This window comes from Podarcis cretensis, assembly GCF_951804945.1.
Source record: "Podarcis cretensis genome assembly, chromosome: 12".
NCBI classification, from domain to species: Eukaryota; Metazoa; Chordata; class Lepidosauria; order Squamata; family Lacertidae; genus Podarcis; species Podarcis cretensis.
Window position 1 is genome coordinate 43,474,431 of NC_137181.1, and position 27,868 is coordinate 43,502,298.

The window sequence follows — 27,868 nt, forward strand, 5'->3', positions numbered from 1 at the left end:
GCGACTCTGGCTCTGGCTCTGGCTCTGGCCAGAGCAGCGATGTCACGCTGGCCACGTGACCCGGAAGTGTCTCCGGACAGCGCTGGCCCCCGGCCTCTTGAGTGAGATGGGCGCACCAACCCCAGAGTCTGGCAAGACTGGCCCGTACGGGCAGGGGTACCTTTACCTTTACCTTTTACCACTGTATGATTATTCCCAAGATCAAGGAGCCAGGATTTCAGCCATGTTTGGATGCATCTGGGTGCCATTTTGAATCAAGATGGCAGACTGAACCATGCAAAACTGCACTGATTTTTGTTTGTTTGTTTAGAATTCTTGAGCAATACTGGGCATAAGGTTACTATAAAAGATGAGATTATTTGTAGAGCTATTCATATTTTTTAAATAAACAGGCTCCAGTTCATATGTTTGCCTCTTTAACATAGAAGAGTGGCTACAGTGGCTACTGTCCCCCCGAAGCAAGTGCAAAACTATACTATAGCAGGATGTTTCATGTCATCTCTCAAAGAAATCTGTTCATTTGATGATAATTCAATAGTTTTCTCTTTCATTTTTGGTCTGACTGTGTGCATGAGGATCTCAGTGCAAGAAGATGGGCTGGGATGAACTTCGAGACACCTTCTGTTTACACCAGTGGCGCTGTGAGTTAAACCACAGAGCCTAGGGCTTGTTGATCAGAAGGTTGGCGGTTCAAATCCCTGCGACGGGGTGAGCTCCCGTTGCTCGGTCCCTGCTCCTGCCAACCTAGCAGTTGGAAAGTGCGAAGTGCAAGTAGATAAATAGGTACTGCTCCGGCGGGAAGGTAAACGGCGTTTCCGTGCGCTGCTCTGGTTCGCCAGAAGCGGCTTAGTCATGCTGGCCACATGACCCGGAAGCTGTACACCGGCTCCCTTGGCCAGTAAAGTGAGATGAGCGCCGCAACCCCGGAGTCATCTGTGACTGGACCTAACGGTCAGGGGTCCCTTTACCTTTATAAAGTCATAGAGCTGGAATGCTGCCAGACTGCCTCTATTTTGCGGGAATGATTCAAGTGTGTGCTGGAACTGAAATGGGAGGCTTCTGTTGGGCAATTAGCAGGGAAATGCACTAAAAAGTGTGGGATGAAAGAATGATTAGTAGTAGGAAAATATGTAAAATCCCCACTAGGAAATCAGGGTGAATGCAGGACATATGCTCATTGTTATATAACTGTCCCATAAATGAATTTGAATGAAAGCTCAATAAAGACTGGACATAGTCTGACCAGTGCAGTAAAGGTAAAGGTAAAGGTACCCCTGCCCATACGGGCCAATCTTGACAGACTCTGGGGTTGTGCGCCCATCTCACTTAAGAGGCCAGGGGCCAGCGCTGTCCGGAGACACTTCCGGGTCACGTGGCCAGCGTGACATCGCTGCTCTGGCGAGCCAGAGCCGCACACGGAAACGCCGTTTACCTTCCCGCTGGTAAGCGGTCCCTATTTATCTACTTGCACCCGGAGGTGCTTTCGAACTGCTAGGTTGGCAGGCGCTGGGACCGAGCAGCGGGAGCGCACCCCGCCGCAGGGATTCGAACCGCCGACCTTTCGATCGGCAAGTCCTAGGCGCTGAGGCTTTAACCCACAGCGCCACCTGCGTCCCGACCAGTGCAGTAGCTTTGTGCAAGTAAACCAGAATGAATGCTGTTTAAACAGGTCATCTGGAAAAGCCCTCAGAAAGGCCCGAAGTCTACTCCTCATCTGTTTAACTGTGCTGTATGGGATATTGCTATGCAGACACTGTATCACAGCCTGTTCTAAAAATAAACTGTGGCTGGGAAACAGTTTTTTAATAGTTTGCGTGGAATGTCATCAGCTGAAACATTTGCTGTACTTAAAATCTTACAAAGGGTCACACAGGTGATTGCAAAAACGTTTTCTTTCTAGATCTGTTTCCCAGACCAACTTTTTAAATCTACAGGTATTCAAAAACTCTAAAAAAGATTACAGTGTGTGTTTGTGTGTGTGTATATATAAAAGTTTATATAGTTAATCATATTCTTAATCTCCCACAATTCGTTTTCATGCCCTCCTATTCTAGAATACTAGCTTTTACATCTATTCAATTTAGCATGTAAGGTAAAATTTTACAGAAAGTAAGTTTTTGCATAAGGGAATTAATCTAGAGATTCTTAAAAACCACAAAAAACACAAGTAACGTGAAGAAGAAGAAGAAATGGTAGGCAAAAAGTCTACGTGCAGTAAGTTGTGGTAGAATTGATATCTTCTCTGAAGGGTTTTATAAATAAAATAAATATAAAAAGACAAGTAACTTTCTCACCTAATTTGCTTGCAGAACTGATAATTAAGTGTTGCTGGCTGCATCACATTTGTGATACTTGATATTGTGTCTCTGCATATTTAGAGGCTAAAATCGTTTTGCTTTTTTGCTGAGTAAAACATCCATTTCATGGATGCTTTCCGCCCACGGATAACGTCTAGCTCCTGTCTTATAACTTCCCCTCCAATGGAGAAACCTCCCATTTGGGTTAAAATTCCCCCATGTCCCAAATTTAAAGGGAATTCTGACATCCTCATACAACACCTGGGAGTAAAAGCAGAGGTCACTGATCTGCAGGTCCACATGTGCCAACAGAGACCTTTGCTGGCACCTAAAGAGTCTCCCCCCCTTGGATGAAATGAGGCTTAAAAGAAGCATTTCCTTGTAGGTTGTGGTGAGTGCTTTGTTGCAGTGTGTGTGTGTGTGTGTTTGTGAGTGTGTGTACACACACACACAGTGCTCATAACAGTCTTAAAAAGGTAAAGGTAAAGGGACCCCTGACCATTAGGTCCAGTCGTGACCAACTCTTGGCACTCATCTCGCTTTATTGGCCAAGGGAGCTGGTGTACAGCTTCCAGGTCATGTGGCCAGCATAACTAAGCCGCTTCTGGCAAACCAGAGCAGCACATGGAAATGCTGTTTACCTTCCCGCCGGAGCGGTACCTATTTATCTACTTGCACTTTGACGTGCTTTTGAACTGCTGACAAACTTTCAAAAGATTTCTATTTAGCCCACTGCTTTTTAGTGCTTGGCAGTGTAGGATAGTTTCCCTCCCCCCTCCCCCAGTTGTGTATATGTAAGGAGGTCCAGAGGAGAAACATCTATTTTGCCAAGACATTTTTTCTCAGAATCTATGGCTCTGATTTGACTGAGCAACACAGAAGCATTAGAGGCCTCTAGTTCTCCTGCCGCACTCCTTCTGTAAAAGGTAAAGGGACCCCTGACCATTAGGTCCAGTTGTGGCCGACTCTGGGGTCGCGGTGCTCATCTCGCTTTATTGGCCAACGGAGCCGGCGTACAGCTTCCGGGTCATGTGGCTGGCATGACTAAGCCACTTCTGGAGAACCAGAGCAGCGCACGGAAACGCCATTTACCTTCCCACCGGAGCGGTACCTAATTATCTACTTGCACTTTGACGTGCTTTCGAACTGCTAGGTGGGCAGGAGCAGGGACTGAGCAACAGGAGCTCACCCCGTCGCAGGGATTCGAACCGCTGACCCTCTGATCAGCAAGTCCTAGGTTCTGTGGTTTAACCCACAGCGCCCCCCGCGTCCCTAAAAGCACTCCTTCTGAGTAGGTGCTTATTCTTTTCCATCAAAGAGCTTTCCAGCAACTATCTGGACGATAGCTGCCCAAATCCAGAGACGCAAGGCAGTTTTCTGAACATTCTGCAAAAAGTTGTGCAACCAGATCTGCTTCTCTCTTTACAGCTGGTAAGTGCAACATCACCGCTTGTTCAGTAAACATCTCCTCTTCCCCGTTCCTAGAGTGCCCTCGGGTTTTCCTTCACACGCTTCTTCCTGAGTTCACCGTTTCCGGTTTGTGACTCATCTTTGCTCCAGTTCAGCTCCTTATCTTTCGCCTCATCTTTAGACATGAATTTCAGTCACTCTCTTCCTGAAATGCCTCATCAGTGCCAACAGCATTCTAGAATTGAAACATGCTGGTTGTTGCACCGTCCATGATTAGTTAGTCCATTTTTAGTACCACTGATTGGTTGGTTGTATTTACATACCATCATTTTCTCCAAGGGGCTCAAGGTGGGGTCTGAGTGGGCGGTGAACCCTGATCTCCCAGGTCCTAGTCTGACACTCTAATCACTATGCCACCCTGGCTTTGGACATGTGTGAAGGATCCAACAACAGTCAGAGCATTCCCAGAAATAAAATCTAGCTCAAAATGTCAGTGTGACCACATCCTCAAGTTACTGTCTACAAGGAACGCTCCAGCAAAGGTCAGAGGTAACATTACATAATCTCACATGAGCTAAGAGCTATTCTTGCTTAATATTATTATCCCACATTACCTTATCTTGTTGTGAGTCAGCAAAAGTACAAAGGCATTATCATTGCACAATCTGGCATGATGTGCTAAAGAATGAAGTTCTATCACAGCATCTTGGTTCAGCAGAATTATATCTGGCCCTGATCACTTTTTTTATTTTTGCCGATAAATGGCTTAGACGTTTCCCATTTAGTATTGTATTGGCTGAATTGGTCATACTATTTTTTTACTTTGTTAAAAAATGTGGGCAATTCATTTAACCCAACTCCAATTATGTGTGCAAAAATAAATAAAAAGAATGCTCACATTGAACAACTTATTTTAGCAGGTCAGTAAATTTGGCCCATAAATAAAAACAGAGGCAACAGTCATTTGTGCAACAATTTCAAAAAAAAATTGGGCGAGAGAGAAACTTTGTGCTGCATGTGGTTTAATGTGACATCCTTTGTGATTTTGACATCATTGATATAAAAGCTTTATGTTAAAGGGAAAAGGTTGAACAAATTTGACAGGTGATATTTCAGTACAATAAAACAATAACATTAAGTCAAACAATAACATTAAGTTCTGCTCTGCTGTGAGACCCCAAACCACCTGCATGGCTACCTCACTTTGCCTAATGTTAGGGCCGGCCCTGCAAAAATCAGCACTCTGGTTCCTCTAGGGTGAAGAGTATCTTCTAGGCTTCAGTACCAATTTAAGTGCTGTCAATCAGGCTATTCTTATGTTCTTAATCCACAGTACCTCCAGGAAAATCTGGGAAAGATACACTATCTGAAACCATGGTGGCAGTCAGTGAAGGCAGTACAAAGCAAAATGGACTGTTGGTTTGACTCTGTATAAGGCAGCTTCCTATGCTATTTGTTCCTAAGCTCAGTAAAGCCCTCACATCCAAGTGATTTACTCTGCCTGAATGCCCCATTGTGGGAGGGGTAGGTGCCACTGGCCCTTCAGGAGGTGGCAGTGCATCCTACTTTCAAGACAATCTCTCTGGACCCAGAATTATTGTTCATGGGACAATATTCCCCTTTGGGACAAAGTGTTCAAGAGGGTGGTGGTGTGCTTAGAAGAAGTGGGTTATCTGGGTCCATTACAATCCGGCTTCAGGCCTGGATACAGCACTGAAAGTGCTTTGGTCACCCTAGGTGGTAACTTTTGTCAGGAGAGGGACAGGAGGACTACAACCTTTTTGGTTCTCCTTGACCTCTCAGCAGCTTTTGATATTGCTTGTGGGATGTAACATAAGCAGTCAAGTACAACACTTCCTGTTAGCCCAGAGTGGACACACAGGGGGATGTTACTCCAGCCAGGAGGACTTCCTGTCACACCTGGTCTGGAGCATCCTCCCCCTGCGTGTGACCAGGTAGATGAGTGTGATCCTGTGAGACCCTGTAAAAGGGCCAGTCATGCAGCCATCTTCCTCTTTTGCTGCTTTCTTCTGATACTGATGTATTTTGCTGTCTGCTGGTTCTCAGCCAGCAGCACATGGGCTCAAACCTCTACATGGGATGAATCCACTCTCTTTTCTGTAACTCCAAGCTAAAAGCCTGCCTTCAGGGAACCTACTGTGAATTGAATGTAAGTAAACTTATCAGTACTTTTAAAGAAGACTGTTGTGTTTTTATTCAAGAGGGATAAAAGGGATCAAGCCCAATCTGGACAAGTCAGATTGGATTGCTTAAGTAAAGAGATTCAAATTAATCTACCAACTAGCTTCCTGCTATATATTGGGGAATGTACTCTGTTACTGACTCACAAGCGTAAGTGAGGAAGGATAATATATAATCAATATATCCTCTCCTACTATACACAACATTCCCACACTGCTGACCACTGTATCCTCTTGGAGCAGCTCTAGGCATTGGAAGTTGGGCTACCATGTTGACAGATGTTCTCCTCCAACCTACAAGGCTGATTTCACAGAGTAAAGCTGGGGGCAATTGCAGGTTGCTTTGGGAGCTAACCTGTGGGTTTCGCCAGGTGGCAATCTTGTTCCCCATGCCTTTTAACATATATATGAAGCAATTGAAAATTATTAACAGAGGATTTGGAGTGAAGTGTCATCAGTATGTTGGCGGCACCTAGCTCTATTGGACTGTTCTCTCTGAATCAGAGGAATCATTCTAAGGTGTTATATTAAGGTCAGTGCTTGGAAGAGGTAATGTGCTGGATGCTGACCAATTAACTGAAACTGAATCCAGACAAGATGGAGGTACTGTACATTGCAGCTTTTCAAATCTTGTTCATAGGGAGAAGGCCAGTTCTGGACAGGGGTGCATTCTGCTGGAAGGAACATGTGTATAGCTAGGAGGTACTCCTTGATCCATCCAACCTTGGTGGCTAGGTTCGTCAGCTACATCCCTTTTAGAGTAGGGATAGCTTGGCAACAGTGATCCACTCTCTGGTAATTTCCAGATTGAACAATTCTACATGGGGCTGCCCTTGAAGTTAGTTCAGGAGCTGCAACTAGTGCAGAATGCAGAAGTAAGGCTTCTTCTGGGTGTCTCTGGCAAAACACAGATTCCGTGGGTCTGGAAAGATCTGCACTGGAGGCCAGTTCACTACTGATGTATTTTATATACATCACTTATATGTAAGTGTTAATACTTATTACTTGGGCTGCAAATATCTGAAGCAGTACCTTCCCCCCCCACCTGTTGACCTGTCCAGGTGTTAAGCTCAACAGAAAGGCCCTCCTCGTACTGCCTCCACCTTCTGTGGTTGGAAGGGCAGCAAAGCACAAGAGGGCCTTCACTGTGGTGACCCCAAGGTTGTGGAATAACCTGCTCTCTGAGGTGCACCATCATTGTATGCTTTTAGACAAGTGGCCAAGAGACGCTTTTTTTACCTAGGCCTTTGGTTGACTGGATGCCTTCAACCGCCTGCACTGTTGCTGTGCACCGCTGGTCTGTTATTTGGATAATGGCTGTTTATTATTATAAAAAGCAGAGACATCACCTTGCCAACAAAGGTCCGTATAGTTAAAGCTATGGTTTTCCCAGTAGTGATGTATGGAAGTGAGAGCTGGACCATAAAGAAGGCTGATCGCCGAAGAATTGATGCTTTTGAATTATGGTGCTGGAGGAGACTCTTGAGAGTCCCATGGACTGCAAGAAGATCAAACCTATCCATTCTTAAGGAAATCAGCCCTGAGTGCTCACCGGAAGGACAAATCCTGAAGCTGAGCCTCCAATAATTTGGCCACCTCATGAGAAGAGAAGACTCCCTGGAAAAGACCCTGATGTTTGGAAAGATTGGGGGCACAAGGAGAACGGGACGACAGAGGACGAGATGGTTGGATAGTGTTCTTGAAGCTACCAGCATGAGTTTGACCAAACTGCAGGAGGCAGTGGAAGACAGGAGTGCCTGGCGTGCTCTGGTCCATGGGGTCACGAAGAGTCGGACACAACTAAACAACAACAACAAATACCATTATTTTGTGATTTAAATGTACATTGTACTTATTTTAATTGTGATTATTATTTTTTTGGTAGCACATCATGGGACTTTTTGGTGAAGGGTACTTATATTTGCTAAAAGTACAAATAATATGTTAATAAACACAACACTTTTTTTAAAACTCAAAAAGTGCTGAATTCAAGCCTTTATGTAAAAGGAAGACTCTTCTGCTGCATTTCAAGGTGGGGTTGCACAGGAAATCCTCCTTTGCAGTTCAAGGTGGGGCTGCGAAGGATGACTTCCTGTGCAGCCCCGGAGTCCGTTTACAATGGCATAATGTCATAGGACATAAGGTGATTGGCAGATGGGTGGCCTGGCTAGCTTACAATGTGGCCTGTGGTGGGTTGGAAGGTCAGCAAATAGCAGCAGCGTTTTGGTCACTTCCAGGAAGGCTGGGTCACTAAGGTACAAGGGGCTGCCAAGGCCTGTTTTGTTGACCTGTGAGCTTCCCATTTCCACCCAAGCTGGTCATTAGAAGAACCTTGTAATGATAATAATTTGGTGCCTGAATTTGCTTGTTTTCCTCTCCCATCCCCAGGCCTTTTTCCTTTTGTGTCCAATCTTTTTAGATTGTAAGCCAATGACTGTGTTATTTTTTATTGACTTGTAAGCTGCTCGGGGAGCCTTTCTGGCTGAAGAGCAGGACATAAATGCTATGAATTAGTAAATGAATTTAGGATTTTGGTTTTGTTATTCTTATGCTCTTATTCTGCTGCTTTAGTATTCAAATTCAAAAGATACTAGGCTATTTACATCAAACTACTCCCGCTAACAAAAACTGAACAAGAAGTGCAGCAAACATTTTGTTACAGTCAATTCTGCATAGCAAGTGTTCACATTATGTACAACCAAGGATTTTAATGGGAGATCGGTTAGCTCTCTCATAACACTTGGAGTGAGCTGGCATGTATACTCTCACCTCTTTTTCTTCTTTACTATCTTGTAAAAAAAAAAGGAAAAAGTCCACGGAATACATGACATTTATCATAACAGGTTTGATCCATGCAGTTGACAATTAGAAATCGCCTACGGCTGGCATTGGGGCATGGTATTTGTGTTTTTAAGGTTCTGTGTTTCTGTAACCCTTTGTTTCCATTGGTGGAAGCCAAAGGTCAACACCTATACGTACTTCAAATATACTTAACTCAATATTGGTATCTCTGCAACAGATCAAGAAGGACTGTTGTTGCTAAGCATCACCTATGTGAGAGTGTTAAAAGCTGGTGAAAGTAATATACTTTTGCTCAGTAGGCATGTTTGCAAATAACAGTTGTGCCTCATGCTATCACTGAGAAGCTGGTATTTGGGGTATGGGACAGGGAATCTTAAGCCCACACCCAGAATATGTGTGTACACATACAGAATTGATGCCACAATTTGCCATGATCCAGATTCCACTTTCAGTTCCAGCAGTGCAATGCTCTAGGACTTCTATTATTGTAACTGAAATGAAAAGCTTCTTCCTTATTTGCATGTGAAACTTGTTATGGTATTGCTCTTAAAACTCCACAATACTTACTCCAAATACTGAAAAGGAAGAGATAAGTTTCTAGAACTCAGAACAATTTGTGATCCATCTGTCAAAGAATCAGTGAAGACTATAGGCTTGGGCACACACCAACAGTCCCTATTTGCCAGGAAGAATCTCTGTTTTCTGGTAACCTATCCTTAGCAAATGTTTGTCCCTATTTTGGTTTGCCAGGTGGGAGAGGGTGCATGCTAAAGGTTTGTTGATGGTGAGGTTCAGCCCCTTCTTGCCTTTCCCTGTACAGTCATAACTTGGTTCTCGAATGCCTTGGTACTCGTACGTTTTGGCTCCCAAACAGCGAAAACCCGGAAGTAAGTGTTCCGGTTTTTGAACGTTCTTTGGAAGCCGAATGTCCAACGCGGCTTCCAATTGAGTGCAGGAAGCTCCACTATACAGTGGTACCTTGGTTGTCGAACTTAATCCGTTCCAAGAGTCCATTCGACTCCCGGAACCGTTCGAAAACCAAGGTGCAGCTTCCAATTGGCTGCAGGAGCTTCCTGCACTCAGTCGGAAGCTGTGGCAGACATTTGACTTCCAAAGAATGTTCAAAAACTGGAACACTTACTTCCGGGTTTCCGGTGTTTGGGAGCCAAACGTACGAGTACCAAGTCGTTCGAGAACCAAGGTCTTCACCATACCTGCAGTTAAGGTGAACTAAGGTGCTGGTCATGCACAGCTTGCATTTGCACACACTGCAGCTGCTGAGATAACAGGCTGCAGGACAGTTGTGCATTGTGGTTGTCTTAGGCTGAAACCACTTATCTGGGATTATTTCCCACTGAATTCAGTACGACATCAACATTATTATTTGGCTTTCTTACCTGCCCTTCACCATAAGATCCCAGAGACGGTTGCATTAGTACAATATTATATCTAAGATAATACATAAGGGTGGGTCCTAGGTATATCTCTAGCTATGGTGTTAAAGGCCAGGACAAACCAGTACAGCGGTACCTCGGGTTACATACACTTCAGGTTACATACGCTTTAGGTTACAGACTCCGCTAACCCAGCAATAATACCTCGGGTTAAGAACTTTCCTTCAGGATGAGAACAGAAATCACGCTTTGGCAGCACGGCGGCAGTGGGAGGCCCCATTAGCTAAAGTGGTGCTTCAGGTTAAGAACAGTTTCAGGTTAAGAACGGACCTCTAGAACGAATTAAGTACATAACCAGAGGTACCACTGTACTGTATTGTATGGCACTCCTGCAGGAAGATATATGTTTACAGTGAAAAGGTTCCCTGCTTCTGACGTTATCCCTCCAACTCGCGAATGGTGACAGAGATGACAACAGGGCTAGTGTCCTGCCCTCATTCTCCCTCATTTTGTGAGGGACTGAAAATACCTGAATGGGGTGAGCGTGTAATAAAGGTACTGTGAGGCCCTGCAAACTGATGCACCTTGGGAAGTGAAGTACAAGAAAAAAAGAGTGAAAGAAGTATACCTTTATTTTCATTGCAGGGTCCTGGCTTGGTGTGCTTCCTATGACTTGCTTATGTCTTCTTACAACTATTCATTGCACGCACAGCCCACACCATACTGTCCCCACTCCCTGAACTCTCTTCAAGCTCCATGTTGTCTTAAAATTCTTCAAAATAGCCACCATCTTGCATTTTTTAAAACATATTTTTTGTTAAAGATTTCTTGGTTTACAAAAGTAAGTGCAATCTCTCTTTTTTCAAGTTACATTTTCTACATATCAGTTTCATTTGTTGAGACATTATAGTGTTACATTAGAATGAAAAGGGGGAAAGAGGTGGAGTGGGGAATTGGTGAGTGTGGATGGGCATACGAATCAGTATGGCTAACCTGATACAAAAGCACCATCTTGCATTTTGAGCTATGTCTGGGATGGGGAAACTGTGTCCCTCCAAATGTTGTTGGACTCCAATTCCCAGCAGCTCCATCCAGCATGCCCAATGGTCAATGAAGATGGGAGCTATAGTCCAGCAAAATCTGGAGGTCCACAGGTTCCTCATCGCCCGATCGACACAGCCTTACAATCTTTCTCTATTTGCATAATAGACTCTCAGCCCAGGACTATTGTTTTTATGGCCCAGGAATTAGAACTGGAGCAATTACTTACAGTGGTCTCACTTCTTTTTTGATTGTTCCTGTTAACATATCTATGCCTGTAAAGCAGGCAAAATAAAATTGTCCTACTTAAAGTGAATATGGCAGGGCTAAATTCTCCAGACAGAGGAAGGAATAAGCCACAAAGTGCCTTAGACAAAGGCTGAGTTCTAGCCAACTATGTGGAAGTGGTGGGAGACTTCTTGATGTGGATTCTAAAGAGTGCCTTCAGATGACTGTTTATTGTGGGATGGGCATTCCTCACACAAACACTTTTTTTGCAGCATAAACCATCCAACACAACCATCCTTAACATTAAAATGCCAGCCCTTATTCCCCCCTCCCAATTTAATCCATATTTACCCTTTCTGCAGAAAAATCCGAGAGGTTAAGAAGAATTATGTTGCCAAAGACCCATTTACTATATATGACCACCCCTTTGCGATACTGTGTCGCCCCTGCCATTGGAAATACACTTACTGAGTAAGTGAAAGGAAAATTGGGAGCTGGCTTGTTCACACATACGTAATTTTAATTCTGAACAAAGTCATGTCAATTTTTAGTTGTGCAGAAAAACCTGCTTCTTTCCTTAATGTGGACCCTTGGAATGCCAGGCTTTGCTTCTGGGCCATCCATCCTATGGATTCCATTCTACCAGAATTGCTATGACTACAGGTTGCAATGGGTACAACTTCACAGTCAGTAAAATCTCCCTCCGATGGCTGCAACCCTGCACTGCCTGGAGATATGGAATGTTGACTGAAGCATGGCTTCTATGCTTTATGTGTCAAGGGGAATATGTCACTCAATCACCCTTGAACCTCTGGTTTCCATTACTCCCCTGGAATAATGGCTTGACGACGAGTTCTTCTTGTATATATGCACTGAATGAAATAGTTATTTTATTTACAACTTACACTTTCTCTAAGGATCCAGAGGGTTAGATCAACATTTTACAGTGCAATCCTATACACTTCTACTCAAAATAAGCCCAAGAGTCCAATGAAGCTAACTCTTCAGTTAAGTGTGCACTGGAGTGTAACTGTTAGTCGTCTTTGTGACACCATTGTCACAATCATTTCTGAGATAAAATGAACTAGTCTAAGACAGAACACAACTAGACCCTAGCAAGCCATGATTAAAATCTTAAGCTCTCCCCCATCCCTGGCCCCAACAATCATTGAAATTATCCCCTCTGAATGATCATTGGCCATTAATCTTTGGCATTTTCCACACAGTAATGCCATAGGTGGAGGACCTGGGTTGTAATTCCCAGAACAGCAACAACTCAGAACATGGGATGGGATGGGACAGGGCTCAGAAATGTGTGGCCCTCCAGATGTTGTTGGACTACAACTGCCATCACCCTGGGCTGTCCCATGGCGGGACTTGGAGGCCAGCAACACCTAGCAGGCCACAGGGTCTCCATCCCTAAGAAAGGGGGATGCAGCTGCTAAAATTGTTTCCTTCTTCCACTCATCTCTGAAATGTTTGTTGGATTACTGTTTGGTCCCCTATTGTGCTACAGGCTGGTGTTTATGTTAGGCCTCACCAAGATCATCTCTTTTTCTTTGATGGGATTCTAGACAAACTTTGTATGGATCTCTCACTCACTTCACACCTATTTAAGGAGTCTAGTTTGTCTCCTGGGTAGGTCCTCAAATCTCAGTCACAACCACCTTTTTCAAATCTTGTTCGGATTGTAAAAAAAATAGGGAGGTTTTTGTTTTTTCATAGAGTGCAGTTACTCTTGATTTGTGAGCTGCTTTAGAAAAAAAAGGTCTTAAAACCCACGTATGAATAATTTGTTTTTTATTTTAGTGGGTTGGATCCAACCTAAATTTCAGACTTGGGTCACACTCACTTAAATGTAAAAGGTTAGTCAGTATTTCAGTGTGACATAATGTGTAACCAATTTATTTGAGCTCCAGCTAACTGTACTGATTAAAAAAACAACCCCAGCTTTGTTGATCGGTTATCACAATTGATCTTCTATACAAACCAAATGCATTAGTCTGTTCCTTACTGCAGTCCACAGACATCAGCTTATAGTGCAACCCTGGCAATGTCTACTAAGAAGTAAGTTCCACTGAGTTTAATGGAACTTACTTCCAGGTAATTGGGTATATGCTGCAGCTTTACTATCACATCCTTGCAAGTAGATAGAAAGTACAATACTTCATCACTACTTCAAACCATACCCAAACAATCCTGTCAGCATTAAGTAGGCTGTAGGATGATACTTTGAGATGTGAGCTACCCCTGGTGCTTGGAATTGTCGCTGACATTCTCCCCTCTCACCAAATGTCTCTAGATTTTATTCAGATAGAGTTAATTTGCCAATTGTGGATTAAGACTGTTTGAAGTGGCTGATGCCCTTATGAACATACTCAAGAATTTAGCAAGTGAGAAATACCAGCAAAGCAGACATGCATGGGTGACAAATTGCCAGTTTAGAACAAACGAGCAAATTCTAAGCATATGAATGCCAAAGGAAGCCCAAATCAAACTCTAATTGGTACCTTTTGCAGCCATTAATTTTTGTAAATGCAGCTGAGTGTCATTTGGACAGGATCTCAGCAGTTTTGCTGACTTAGGAAGGCAACAAAGCAAAACAGCCCCAAGAAATCAAGAGAGTCCTTTCTAAGCCAATACACATAGTTGTTTGCATTGCTGCTTAACATGTCACCAGTGGAATCTAACTGTGGAAAACGAGCTGTGCATCGGAATGATCACTACAAGATTCAAACAGTAAAAACATATTGAAAATGACAGCTTGTCCAAAATATTATTTCTCCCCTTTAAGATTCTTCTTTTTTTTCAGAGGTATGAAAATTCCTTTTAATAGCACCTGATCAGACTCCAGGTACACATAACCAGAGGCTACATTCTCCCTGCATCTCCTCCTCCCATTTCTTCTTTGCCATTATTCTTGGAGAGGTCACCCACTCAGAGAATGGCCAGCATTTTTCTTCCGGCATAGCTAACCACAGTGCTCTTAAAAGGCTGCCCAGAATCCAAAGCACACAAAAACTTTCTTTCCTCCCTCTTTCCCCATTTTAATTTCCTTCAGCAATTTAGCACCTCTTTGCAGCTCACACATATGGAACAACCAGGGAGATTTCTTAACACCCCTTTTGGCAAGTCACATGGAGAGAACCACCACCACATTATTTTTTCCTTCCATACTCAAGAGCCCAGGGGCAAGACAGAATAAAGAGCACCCAAACCAAAACCAAAGTACACTAATATATATATAAATTTATTTTAGCAACTGACAACCCCAGGGAAAAGGCAGGCAAAGAGCATGAAAATGTATGGTCACTTTAAAATAAATAAGGGGGGAAAACCCTGGTAGAAGCAGTGTCAATTCAAAACAATGTGTTTGCTTTACTTAGTTTCAGTCTGAATGTAGATACAAACTTATATATAAAGGCAAGTAATAAATAAGTGAATACAAAACTGGGGGGTTGAAGAACACACTAGCATAGTAAATAGAGAAAAAGGATAATGAAAGGGAACACAACAATTATTTGCAATTGACATACCAGGGGAAGGCACAACCTAATGTTTTCACAAATCGATAAAATTCTCTCTTTTTGTCATTATACAGGTTCTTACAAGAGCCACATAGTCCATAGTCTATAGTTTTCCAATCTTATTTAAGGGGTGTCAAATACTGGCTGACTTGGTTGAAACAATTTGGATACTGTTGACATTTATGTACAAAATACAGCTTTATCAGATACCTGAGAAATTATCTTTTAAAATTTGTCCTACTCAACTGCACTTTGCCTGTTAATTAAGAGAAACCACACCCATCTGTACCTCTTTGTGTATTTCCAATTTCCAGCTCTAAGCATATGTGCTGCAGCAAACATTGTGGGAAGAGATTTGGGTTTATATATACGGTAGTTTGGCCAGGGTGGCTTCCTGAATACCAGCCGAAATTGAACACATAGAGACTCTTGACCAGTTTGCCAAGTTAAGTGTAGCACTCAGTTCTTCCTCCCAATGAAAACCCCTGTATCTAGTACTATTAAAATTGTGTATATCTCTGACGCCTCATTTGCTCAAAGGCAGTCATGTCCCTACTAGCCTGGTGTCCTCAGCCCCATCAGGTGCTCTTTTCTTTTTTTTTTTAATGATATTTATTAGAAGTTTCAAAAATTACAAAAGAAAAGCAAAAGAGAGAACAACAAAAAATTAACAAAACATACATAACAGTACATCAAAAAAGAAAAAAACACACACATAAAAACCAATGCACCAATAACAATAAAAAAACACACATCCAATATTCCATATCTCCATCCTTCATTTACTTGTTTCATCGACCTCCTCACACCTCCCTTTTTGTATTCTAGTTTAGTTATTTGTTTCAGCAAATTCTTTCCATCTTTCTCAAATTTTATTGAGTAATTTGTCTTAACATTCTAACCTATTAGTTAACTCAGCAAATCCTTTCCATCTTTCACTATATTCTGTCATTCAATTTATCTTAATTTATTTTAACTTTATCTTTCTATAAAATACCTTAAAGCTTAAAACTTAATATTTATTTGTACATAATTCCTTATATCATTTCTACTAAAGCCAAATATTTGCATTCCAACATTTTCCTAATGCTCATTAATTTTACACTAATTCCCAATATAAGTTAAAAAAATAATAATCTTCCAATCTTCCGCCAGCGTCTCTTCTTCCTGGTCTCGGGTTATGTCAGTCCTTACTGTCTGTTCCATCTAGTCCATTAACCTGGTAATCTTATGTCCGAGGCTCTTAAGTCTTTTCCATGTCCCTTCTGCAGATCTTCTTGTTTGTACTTGCACTTTACCTTATCTTTTGTTGATCTCTTTCTTAATTCCTTTCCTTTCTCATTGAGGAGTAGGTCTCGGGGATGTTCCAACTCAAAAATATCTCCGTCTCTCCTCAGCAGATTGGCCCATTCCCCACAGTCCCATTCCCCACAATCAACAGTGTAGTCCAGAAAATATTTAAAGGCATGTTTCAAAGTCCCTCCAAATTTAAGGGCCCCCACAACTCCAGACCCCCCCTGGCCCACTCCAGATTCAACCTTCAACAACAACGGCTTATGCTCCTGTAGGGCCTCGGGCTTCTCCATTTGTATTACTTGAGGTTCAACAGCAGCCTCCTCCATTATCTTCTGCATTTGCACTTGCTCTGTCAAAGCAGGTTCCTGAGCTGGCTCCTGGATGGTTTCTGTATAAGTATTCACTGTTTGTCCAAAATTTATGATTGCAACAGTCATCAAGTCCATCTTCTCATGCATCTGCTCCAACAAAGCACTTATCTTGCAAAAGGCAAGCACCAAAACTTCTTCCAAACACATTTTTGTTCAAGGTCACAGTCTGATCCCACGATCCTTATCACCGCAGCTGTAGAGTCCCCAGATCGACTCCAGCAACAATTTAACAAGCTCCCTCTAGAGGAGACAATTTCTATTTGTATCCATCTTTTGAAAGCAGATCCAACAAAAAAAAAGTTACTTTCATTTTTCAGATTTCTTGTTTCTTTTAAATGCAAAGGCAACATTGGAAACAATTTGTTTCTTTTCTTTAACTATCTGTCAAAAGATGCTCCTTTCATAGTCAATGAACTTCACCAAAAATCTCTGTCTCTGACACCCCGTTCCCAGGTTTGAGACGGTGGAAATTTATCTTTCTTTACTCTCTCTCCTGCAGGCTTAAACAGTCAAAATTCCCCCTCTTCACTCCTGCTTCCAAGAGGGGTTTAGATGGTTAAAACAGGAGGAATTTTAAACCTTTATGTACAACTTTCCAGACTTTAGCTTGCACAATTTTTGCTTCAGGCTATTTACAAAAGTGGAAGGCGGACTTCCTGTTTAGAACCTTCCCGCTTGAGTGCCAAATTAAAATGTTTCTTAGCCCAATTTTCCGTTCTACTCACGGGTACTTGTTTAGAGTCCAATTGTCCACAGGAAAAAGTCAGCGCTCTCCGGCAACGGCTGTGCGGCTTCACTCCACAAAAATAGCGGTTGATTCAAAACACCGCGCCGCTCACTCCACGTTGCTTCGGATCCCCGAAAAAGGGGTTTCCTTGCGTGTAGGGGGGTGCTCCTGGTGTCAGCCAAATCCCACGTTCCCAGGCTTCCTTCGCCTGGGATTTTTAAAGGGTCTCCGCCTTCGCCGTGGTGGCAAGACCCGATTTTCACTGAGCGGGTTCCTCTGGATCAGAGGAATTCCGCCATTGCCGATGGCGCTAACCTGGAAGTCCTCAGCCCCATCAGGTGCTCCAGCCTTCCAACAGTTTGACTTTACCCCCAAAGGTGTACTTCTCCACTGTCTTCAGTGACAGGCAGATGCTGGTCAACCAATTGTATTTTGGGGAAAGCATTGCTTTGTTGAAATTGTAACCAGCTACACTCCAGTCCAGCACAGAATCTGTCAATAACTAAAAAGGTAAAGGGACCCCTGACCATTAGGCCCAGTCGTGGCTGACTCTGGGGTTACTCTTTTGACGTGCTTTCGAACTGCTAGGTTGGCAGGAGCAGGGACCGAGCAACAGGAGCTCACCCCGTCGCAGGGATTCGAACCGCCGACCTTCTGATTGGCAAGACCTAGGCTCTGTGGTTTAAGCCACAGCGCCACCCGCATCCCTTCTGTCAATAACTACTGTATATTAAATTCAGTTTAGGCAAGATAAAAGCCCACCCACCCCCCAATCTACTCATTATCCAAATTCAAATTAGCTCTATTCTAGGACTGGGGAATGTGTGGTCCTTCAGATCTTGCTGCTTTGCATCTTCCTCCATTGTCTTTGCCTGGCTGAAATATGTCATGAAATATGAAATATGCTTCTGGCCCCATTATGGCATCTTTGTGCCAGCAGGGAAGTGCAACATTTGGACTGAAAATGGTTTCCCACACCTAATTGAGGCCTTCAGTTCTTCAAGCAAAGCATGGGCCAGAGCTAAAGAGGGGTCAGCTGGAGGAAGACTCATAAGACTTCCATTGCCTCCAGCCCTTGTAAGAGCAAGTTGTTCACTTGGATGTAATCTTACTGCCTTGCCCCACCATTCCAGATATGTTCCTTGTCAAGACGACAGGACAACCAGGCTGTTGGAAGTCATTGCAAATCCTAGATATTTCAAGCCCAGAAACCAAACCAAGTTAGAGCAATAATACCACCAAAGTTATCACCAGCACTAGCCTTAGCACTGACTTCATATATTTGGGAGCATGAGCAAATGCACTCTGTGAGAATTTGTGATTACAAAGAAGCCTTTCCAGAATCATTCATAGACTTCTGGATTCTCTGGGCTGAGACACATCATGCTGTATGAAGGTGTACAGGTCACACTTCCATTATTTTTTTCATTTGGCAAGTCTGTATGAATTCTTTAGTTTAAAGAAATGCCTACTTCCATGGAAAATATTGTAACTGTTTTATTGTCTCTGCTGGACCTTATTTTATATTTGATTTTGGTGCTTAGTGTTACTTTCTTTTGTTTGTATGTAAAAATTTCCCTTTCTTGTCATAATTTACAATTCTTAATAGAAACTTTAAAAAAAAAAACCCCAAAGGTATACAGTTAGTGAATGAGGATAGATTATATCAGGGGTCAGCAAACTTTTTCAGCAGGGAGCCGGTCCACTGTCCCTCAGACCTTGTGGAGGGCCAGACTATATTTTTTTGGGGGGAAATGAACAAATTCCTATGCCCCACAAATAACCCAGAGATGCATTTTAAATAAAAGGACACATTCTGCTCATGTAAAAACCGCTAATTCCCGGACCGTCCACGGGCCGGATTTAGAAGGCGATTGGGTTGGATCTGGCCCCCGGGCCTTAGTTTGCCTACCCATGGATTATATGATCCAGTACAAAGATCAACACCATCAGGTATGAAGAGAACGGAGATATAAAAATGGAAACTACGGTAGCTTTCCTTGCTGTTTTAACAGACTGCCGGTGTGTCAACTTCAATTTCCAGAACCTATGAAGTATGCAAGTGAAATCACTGGACACTCATAGGTCAGGTATCATGAGAGACTTTCACAAAACCCTACTTTGATTTCCTTTTAGCAGCTCACCCATCTCTAGATGTTTGATGTACATGTAGGGAAGCAGAGAATTAGGTGACAATTTGCGGTGCTCTAAAATCACGTGTATTTTATTTTTTTTTTAAAGATTTAGTTCTACACACCTGCAATAAGATGCAACCAAATGGAATCTCTCTCACAATTAAATATGGCTTCCAGGTGTCTAGACATTTGATTTGTTTGCCCAGTTCATTTGTGTGCAAGCAGTAACTGTAAGCTTGTGGATATGTCTCATTCTGACACACACTGAACACTTACATAAAAATGTAGCTCTGCCTGCCTGCAAAACTTGAAAGCCCTGAACTTCTAAAGGTTGATTCACATGCTTCTTAGAAATAGCACTTCTGCGACAGAACATGGACATACTAAATTCATTTTAGGCAAGATAAAAGCCCACTTTTCAAAATCTACTCATAATCCAAATTCAAATTGGCTCTATTCTAGGGATGGGAGTGTGTGGTCCCTCAGATCTTGCTAGACTACAATTCCCACCATCCTGGAACTATGGACCATGTTGGTTGGGGCCAATGGGAGCTGGAGTCCATATAGAGGTCTACAGGTTCCCCATCTCTACCCTATGCCCTACCTTGCACAACATGACAACACTACGTCTGATCCAAATTCCATGCTCTTGCTCTAAAAGAAACATTTCCCTACCGTAGGAGCTCAGTTTTGAAGCTCATTTCACTTTCAAAAGCAGTTTGCCATGCATGCAACTTCTGTTCCAGGAAGAATGAGAAGAAAACCTATTGGGTGGGTGGGTGGGGGAATAGGTTCCACAGTTCTTTGGATTCTAGCTCGTACTTGACCCTCACAATCCAATATATAATATATGGCAAATACATATTTTTACTAGGGGCACGCCCTGAACAAAAGATTCACCTTGGGGTGTCACACAGCAGAAGCAAGCACTTAATGCTTATATTGTTTTCATAGGACTGAAGTCAGAGGCTAAATAAATAGTTTTTGAACAGTATATCTGAAGGCAGGCAAAAAACAAAATACCTGCCATCGCTCACAGTAATAGCAACTGCTTTACTACAGAGCCGGCCCTACTTTTAGGGAGAGAGAGGTGGAACTCTAAGGCAGCTGATTTGGGGTGTCATGAAAGAGCTATACTGGAAAGGCTGTGTATGGTTGGTTTGTCCCTTTCTTATTGGCTGTCTTTTGAACCACTGCAAGCCAAACCCATTTTTAAACAGCTAATAGCAGATATAGATGTGAAAGAGCTGCATGAATCAGCAAATAGGTCATGTTCATCATGCTCAGTGGCGCTTACTTTGTGGGCTATACCTATAACTATATCTTCTAACAATAAAGGTAAAGGTAAAGGGACCCCTGACCATTAGGTCCAGTCGTGACCGACTCTGGGGTTGCGCGCTCATCTCGCTCTATAGGCCGAGGGAGCCGGCATTTGTCCGCAGACAAATTCCGGGTCATGTGGCCAGCATGACTAAGCTGCTTCTGGTGAACCAAAGCAGCACACAGAAATGCCGTTTACCTTCCCACCAGAGCGGTACCTATTTATCTACTTGCACTTTGACATGCTTTCGAACTGCTAGGTTGGCTTCTAACAATACCTAAGTACAAAAGAGCAGGTTTGTTGGTATGTTTTTTATCATTGGGTGAGGGATTGCTGAGGCAGTTTCCTGGTTGATCCTTAGAAACCCTTCTGAGTATCTTCCTTGAGGTGTTAATAAATCCATTACTGAACAGGTGGTAATAAATCTGAATACTGTGATGTCTCTTTGACCTGCCATGATTGTTAGCTCTTAAATTATCACCATTCTTCTTCTGAGGTTGACATTGGATACTTCTTTTTACAGTTTGTACTTTTTTCAATAGTTGGTTGACCATAATAAATATTTGATTGATTGATTGACTGGAATGGACTTGTAATTTATTCTTAATATATTTTTCACTCCAAAGTAGATATGCTTGTGGGATTTTGTGCCTTGGGTATCAAAATACATTGGCTAGCCATACCTTGGCTAACAATTACATTTACAGTTTTGCACCAGGCAGCAAATGTCTTGGGTTAGCCTTAAGAGGAGGTTCAAGCAAGTTCTCTTAACAATACCAGATTATCTGAATGTTTAATTCCACCAACAGAGAAGTTACTATCTGTTCTACCTAGATAGGATAGGCCCAATCCTTTAAGTAAACAATATATCTTCAGATAGCTTAATGACATCTCACCAGCTTGGTTAAACAGGAGATGAGATCAGATAAAAACCAAACCTGATTAGGTCAGAATTCATGCAAAATAAATATTTGCTCTCCCTCCCTCACCCCAACACATCATTCCACATATATCAGCATTTCAGTACCTATTATTATTTTATTGGCTATTGTTTGTGGATGGATTGTATGTGTCAAAAAGCAGCTGTCACATGAGCATTTTTAGAATAGGAAAATGAACATTCAATACTTATTGCTTATTTATTGTTACATCTTTAGCTGAGATTCCCACATTTCAGAGGGTTGGGATAGATGACCCTTGGGTCCCTTCCAGCTCAACAGTTCTATGATTCTATGATCACCATACTGAGAAATGCTACTGTATTAAAAAGAATTTTCTCCTAGTTGAATTCCCTAACAGTAGCACCGTGTTCTTTGCTCACCAAAACAGCTGCATTTTTATACATGAGTCTTGCAGATCCTAAAAGTCGGAACACACTAGTGAACAATTATTAACACCTTGCGCTATACTTAGCATTGTGTGGGCTGAGTGCTGCATTGTTACATATTAAACAGGCTATCACAGTTTCATTTGCCCCTTTTCAGATTCTCCTATATTCCTTACACTCAAGTTCCACACCATCAACACCTCAAAAATCCAAATGCATTTATTCCCTTTTGTACCCATTCATTCCCTCTCAATAAATTCAATAAATACATTTTAAAAAGAGAATCATGTAACCATAGAATTGGAAGGTGCCCCAAAGGCCATCTCGTTCAACCCTCTGCAATGCATGAATCACAGCTAAAGAATCCCGAACAGATGGCCATCCAACCTCTGTTTAGAAATTTCCAATGAAGAAGAGTCCATCACTTTCCAAGCTTATCAGCAGAAAGTTTTTCCTAATGTTTAGTTGGACTTTTCCGTCTTGTAAACTGAATCCATTGGTTCAGGCCTTAGCCTCTGGAGCAGCAGAATACAAGCTTGCTCCATCTTCCACGTGACAATCTTTTATATACTTGAAGATGGCTATCATATCCAGGGTTGGCCCAATACATTTTGACACCTGAGGCAAAATGGCATCCTTTCCTGCCAGGGAAGGAGGGGTGAGTGAAGATCTACGGTACATCAGGAACAAGGGGGATATTTCAATCAATCTTACTCGATGGTTGAGGTGGGAATCAAAGACAATTCCAGGGGAGGGAGAAGGAGCCCACTCTGAATTACGCCAGGCAGCTGCAGACCCCAGAGTGCAGACCCCACCATTTCCTCCCTAGGAGTGAGAGGAGACCAGCAGCACTTCCTATTTGCCAAGAGGCCTTTGTAGAGGCAGCATTGGACAGGTGCTGCTGAGCTCTAGCCTCTAAGTTCACCACAGCCATTGCTGCCACTGCAGCAGTGGCAGGCGATGCAATTCTTGGAGACCAGATCTGCAGCCCCTGTGGATCTTGCCACCTGAGGCAGTCGTCTCACCTTGCCTCATGGGTGGGCCGGCCCTAATCATATCACCCCTCAGTCTTCTACCCAACTCTCTCAACCATTTCTCATAAGGTTCCAGACGCTTTATCATCTTGGTTGCCCTTTTCTGCACATGTACCAGTCACAGTACAGTGAGAGTGCCCTCCAGACTGTAGTTCTAATCTGAGACCACTCAGATTACCACAACATGCCAATATAAGCACATTAGGAAGCGTCTCATTCTGAGTAACTTGTCTCTTCCAGTAGCCAAACAGACTCCTGAGTGTCAAGTGCTTAGATTTGTGGATGACTGCCCCATGTGTTGACCCTCTGAACTGCAAGGGGCAGCTTCCCACTGATGTACCCTGACTGCTTCCGCTTTCCAGGTTGGTCACCAGATCCCCCCCGCCCCCCGGGCAGGAAAGAGTAGATGGCAGCCTTCCTGAACCTGATGCCCATTAATGGTTTTGGGCTAGAACTCCTATCAGCTCCTACTGGCACAGCCAAAACATCTGGAGGTGACCAGGTTGGGGAAGACTGGTATAAGGCTCCCTGTTCCAGCAAAACCTTGCTCAAGCAGCCAGTTCTCCAAAGAGTATAAAAAGCCTTGCTGGATCAACCAAAGGTTTTCCAGTTCCAGCATTCTGTTCTCACAGTGGCTAACCAGATGCCTATGGGAAGCCTGCAAACAGGGCATGAACTGAATGAAAGGGTACCAACTTGAATAAAATATGAGGGGGCAGGTAAGTCCTGCCCCACATAATTGATTACATGACGCGGTGCATGCATACAGTTCGAATGGTAATGCCTATCAACTTTAGGGGCCCCGGGCCCCTCAAATATTTTATGGTGGGTGGGTGAAGGCCCCTTGATCACTAGGAGTTGGCTCCTATGACTGAAAGGCAACCTCTGATACTGGAAATGATATAGCCATCATGACGAGCTGACAGCCTGATCCCTCCATGAAAGTATCTAAATCCACCCTGACAGCCTTATCCTTCATGAATATGTCTAAACCATTAAAAACAATTAAATACTTCCATGTCTAATCTTACTTTAAAGACAGTTAAGCAGGTGACCTTCCACATATCTTGTGGTGACAAATCCCCATTCACATCCTAAATCAACTTCTAATCTGTTTCATTGGAGTTTCAGTGTTGGGAGGGAACGGGAGGGAAAATCCCTCTGCCCAATTTCCCACAATAATCTTGATTTGCCTCTGTCCCCCTTGTCCTCTTTCCTAATCAAACCTTAAACACTTTAGCATTTCCTCAGACGGAAAGAATTCCAACCGTACAGGCATATGGCTTGCTCTTTTCTGAACCTTCCCAGACAGAGATGTTGCTATCAGAACTGCATCCTTCTCCTTCTCCTCCTCCTTCTCCTTTTTCTGAAGCTAGGCTTTCCCCCTCGGATCAAAGACCTAGTTTGGCACCATCCCCACATACGCATTTGCGCGCGCGCACACACACACACACACACACACACGCCTGGAGCTTCAATGGCGCCCCTCTGGAGGCTTCACATAGGACAAAAATCTCACTCTTGTTGCTACTACTAACAAAAACAAAAACAATATGCTGCCCATCTGATTTGGTTGCCCTAGCCACTCTGGGCAGTTCCCAACAGAATATTAGAAACCCAATAAAACATCAAACATTAAAAACTTCCCTATACAGGGCTGCCTTCAGATGTCTTCTAAAAGTCAGATAGTTGTTTATTTCTTGGACTTCTGATGGGAGGGCAATAAAGTGCTTCAGACATGGCCAGGCTATAATGGCATTATGGTACTGGCAGATTTACTTTCCTAATTATTCCTTACATGGAATTTGTGTGTCATGACAGCTGCCTTAATATCTCCATTAAGTGATCCACCCATAATCACTTTTTTGGTTAGTCACCATCAGTTAGACACCCCTACGTCTATGTGAAGCTGGGATTTTTGGGCCTAATGTGCATCAATTTACACTTAACATTTTACTGAACATCGCATTGTCAATTTTGTTCTCCAATCTCAGTTTGGTGTTGTTGTTGTTTAGTCGTTTAGTCGTGTCTGACTCTTTGTGGTCCCATGGACCAGAGCATGCCAGGCACTCCTGTCTTCCACTGCCTCCTGCAGTTTGGTTAAACTCATGCTGGTAGCTTCGAGAACACTGTCCAACCATCTCGTCCTCTGTCGTCCTCTTTTCCTTGTGCCCTCCATCTTTCCCAACAACAGGGTCTTTTCCAGGGGGTCTACTATTCTCATGAGGTGGCCAAAGTATTGGAGCCTCAGCTTCAGGATCTGTCCTTCCAGTGAGCACTCAGGGCTGATTTCCTTAAGGATGGAGAGGTTTGATCTTCTTGCAGTCCATGGGACTCTCAAGAGTCTCCTCCAGACCATAATTCAAAAGAATCAATTCTTCGGCGATCAGCCTTCTTTATGGTCCAGCTCTCACTTCCATACATCACTACTGGGAAAACTATAGCTTTAACTATACGGACCTTTGTTGGTACCTTTGGACATTTTCACAGCTTGCTCTGCAAACGTGGTCACCTCACTGCCTCACTTTGCGCTCCAGATCAATTTTAACATTGCAGCACTCATGGAATTAGATAGTTTTAGACTCTGGATTTAATGGACTTACACTGGCACTTCTTTAGATGACAATGTATAATCCTGCTGCACTTGGGGGTCATCTTGCACATTCTATTGAGTGGGGACCTGGGCATTTATCCCAAAGTCCAACCCTGATAGGCTAAATTCAAACATAAATATAACCCTTGTAGATCTTGCTAAGTGGGTGTGAATTTAAGTTTCCACCCAGGCCCAGACAGACATCCAGCAAGGCCCAGGACACTACCAGGTTTGGAGGCCCCTCTGAATAAAAATAAATGATGACACATGAAAGCAAAAAAAGGTGCCCCCAAAGAGCAAGTGGTTTGTATATATAGGGTTGTACCCAAAGCAGAGCTGAGTGATGTGTCCTGTCAGAGCAAGGATTTCCACTTGTGCAAGGGGAATCCCCACAGCTTGCCCAGGCACCCACTAAATCTGTACTGCGGGTTCCGCCAACCCTCCACAGCAGATTAGGGGAGAACATGGGGTGCGTGAAGGCAGAGGAGGGAGGGGGGAGTCCCATTGCGCAGGTGGAAATCCTTGCGCTGATGGGATATGTTAGTCTGATACCACCCAGAATCAGCTGACATGAGAGAACACATTACTCATTGTGTTACCTTGCACCATCAGAACTGATATATTTCTACACTGGTACCTCAGGTTACATACACTTCAGGTTACATACACTTCAGGTTACACACTCCGTTAACCCAGAAATAGTGCTTCAGGTTAAGAACTTTGCTTCAGGATGAGAGCAGAAATCGTGCTTCGGCGGCACAGCAGCAGCAGGAGGCCCCATTAGCTAAAGTGGTACCTCAGGTTAAGAACAGTTTCAGGTTAAGTATGGACCTCCGGAACAAATTAAGTACTTAACCTGAGGTACCACTGTATTAATGTTTATAAACATTTTAAACTCTTCAACGTGACCAAATGCATTATCAGGTAATGACAACAAAAGTCTTCAAATCTGCAGCTGTAAGCTGAGAATGTGGGCCACATTTTTGATCAAAGAAGAAATTTAGACACTTGTCAATTTCCCCAAATTGACAAGTGTCAAAATGTGAGGCCCCCTTTGCAACTGGCTCTCATGAGCCCCTCCCTTCTGATGAGCCCTGCTTTTGCCTTCAAAAAAAAAAAGGGAAGTTTATTTCCAAGCAGAAGCTCTCAAACGTTCATTTAGTTTCATTTTTGAATTTGATGTTTCTGCTATACAGACAGAAATTTGACACAAAAGCCATTGTGGTGGGAAATTGGGGTGGTGGGGGGAATGCCCTGCCGAAACGAGAGAGGCAGAGCAAGTGGGAGAATTTATGAGGGTGGTGAGGTGAGGCCTGCACCTGTTTGGTGTTTTTTCCTCTCTCACAAGTTCTCTCGCTGCGGTATTTTAAAGGTTAGAAGCAGGGAAAATGTTGACATCAAAGAACGCTGGTTGGGAAACTTGTTTTAGAAAACAGATGTTTAAAACCAAAGTCCACATAAACGAAATAAGCTAAGGAAAAACCCAGAAAGGCATATAGCGGACAAAACCACAAAGGGCAAGGGTCTGAAGTTCTGAAGAGATTTTATATACGGTCAGGTGAATTAAGAGGGCAAAGGACTCCTGTACCTTTAATCATTTATTTACTTAATGTATTTAGTGTTCAACCCAGATGACCTGTTCAATAATCCTGATTTGCTTGCACCAAGCTTACACGAAGGTTATATCTTTATTGACCATTCTTTGCAAATTATTTATTTTTATTTAAGGAATCTACATCCTGCTTTTCACCATGTCTAAAAGCAACTTGCTGGGAGCTGGGGGTAGGGGAGGAAATAAAGCATACAATATGCAAACACACAAAACTAGTTTAAAACATCATAAAATAGAAATATTCACAGCACAAAGGGCTATGTTTTAACTTAGCAGGTGCCCATTTCTAATGGTATTTCCATAGAATTAGGCCTATTACACTGAAGGATCAAACCTGTCCATTCTTAAGAAAATCAGCCCTGAATGCTCACTGGAAGGACAGCTGAGGTTCCAATACTTTGGCCACCTCATGAGAAGAGAAGACTCCCTGGAAAAGACCCCGATGTTGGGGAAGATTGAGGGCACAAGGAGAAGGAGACAACAGAGGACGAGTTGGTTGGACAGTGTTCTCAAAGCTGCGAACATGAGGGCCGAACTGCGGGAGGCAGTGGA

At 43.1% G+C, this 27,868-nt stretch overlaps 1 protein-coding gene across 5 annotated transcripts in view; it reads right to left on the bottom strand.

The window, feature by feature from the left end:
• EOMES (eomesodermin) overlaps positions 1-27,868 on the bottom strand; it is a 162,876-nt gene that overhangs the window by 25,202 nt on the left and 109,806 nt on the right. The window contains exon 1 of one of the 5 annotated variants that reach the window (XM_079947293.1): positions 969-1,076. The exons of the other annotated variants lie outside the window; for them this stretch is intronic. The gene's annotated coding sequence lies outside the window, so the exon portion shown is untranslated. Of the gene's footprint in view, positions 1-968; positions 1,077-27,868 lie in introns of those variants that run through there. 5 annotated transcript variants of the gene reach the window in all.